The following is a 1785-nucleotide window of genomic DNA, read 5'->3' on the forward strand; positions in this document are numbered from 1 at the left end:
GAGAGAACACATCACTTTTTTTTAATGCAAAAAAAGAAGTTGATGGAAAAAAGGCCAAAAAAAATTAAATAGAATTGACAGATTCAATTTAACAACAACAAAAATGCAAAACCAATGAAATATGCTGTACATGATACCTTCGGATTAAATGCATGATAGCGTGTGAATATTCTCAGAAACTCCCAAAATATTTGTTCCATATTTCCTTCTCTGACCCTCACTGAGGCCAACAGTTATCAAGATTTTAAAGCCACGTCGTCTGCGAAGATTTCTTTTCTTTCAGTCCTTCAAACATTTCTTTTAATAGGTTTTGGAAATCATGCCTACTTATCAGAAATCAGTACACTGTATTAAAGGGATACAAATCATCTCCCAAGCCGCCTCTTGTTTTGCACACGAGGTTCTCTTTGAAGCAGAGCCATAAGGTACAATTATTCTAGAACAAGGTGGGCAAACTACAGTCCTCCGACTAAATCTAACCCACCACATGTTTTTGTATGGCCCTCGAGCTGAGAATGGTTTTTCCGTTTTCAAGCGGTTGAAAAAAAGATGTTGTGACCCTGAAAACGATTTCAGTGTCTGTAGTTTTATTGGAACACGGCCAAATGTATCCACATTTTCCACGGCTGCTTTGCGCTACAACGCGACAGAGTCGAGCAGTTGCCCCCGAAGCCTAAAATATTTACTATCTCGGTCCTTTTAGAAAAAGTCTTGCCAACCAGTGTCCTAGAATATGAGGGCTGTATTGCTTAAACACCCTTCCAACTCTCTTCCCTCTCTAGCCACCCCCTCAGCCTTAGGCACTAACAAGATTCTTTGACCGGGCTTGGGGGGAGGGCGTTATAATAATGAACTGTATTGTATCGGAAACAAGACAGTAAATATCTACAGAAGGGAATGTGTGACTGGTTCTGCCACTGACTAACGTCTGGGTTTGCGTCCCGGTCAGAAAAGTGGGCATGACAGCGGCATCTGCAAGATAGCATCTGAGCATGAAGGCACTTGGAAAGGTATCAAGGCAGCAAATGTTCCGGGGGTGCTTTTGCAAGAGGAGCCTCTCTCGGAGCTGGACGTAAACTTCGGTTCCCTTTGCACGCACGCCTCCCCCAACTCCGTTCCCTCTGCTCCTGGCCCTCATTTTCTTCTATTCCCCTTTTGGCCTTGCAGCCAGTTTTCTCCTCCCCCGACACACTCCCCAGGGCCTACGAAGTTCCCGAGCAGAGCAGGGCTCAGGTAAGCAGGCCCAGGGCAGTTCAGCCCTGCTCTCTCCAGCTCCGCCAGCTTGGGGTGGGGTCGCCCTGGGACCCCTGCAGGTGACAAAAATGACTCAGCAGGGGCCGGGGCTGGGATGAGAAAGGAACGCCAGTGCAGGAACAAAATCCCCTGAAGCACTAAGAGGCCGCAAACCATCATCTTAAGGACTCAAACATCGAACAAATTAAAATGTAACAATGTAAATCGGTTTCGGCCCGCCGGCGGCCTGTGCCGCCATAGGCTGCACATTTAGCCTAACAAGGCGGCCCGGCGGCTTTTGCAGGCAGAAAACGCCCGCGGCCTCTCCAAAAGCTCTCCTCCCTCTGAGACCAGCCCCACCTCGGCCCGACCGGGCCCCAGGAAAGGCCAGTCAGCTGGAGGAGAACATTTCAGGGGTGCAGAGAATTGCATGTCCGTGATTATCAGGGAGACTTTGAAGGCACAGTAATCTCTCGAGAACAGGAACCATTTTCCCCTCTTGCTCTGAGATTTTGCTTGGCTAAGCGGCAGCAGCCTCCCTGCCCCCCTCTC

This window comes from Rhinopithecus bieti, unplaced genomic scaffold, assembly GCF_001698545.2.
Source record: "Rhinopithecus bieti isolate Rb0 unplaced genomic scaffold, ASM169854v2 scaffold_30905, whole genome shotgun sequence".
Lineage (NCBI taxonomy): Eukaryota > Metazoa > Chordata > Mammalia > Primates > Cercopithecidae > Rhinopithecus > Rhinopithecus bieti.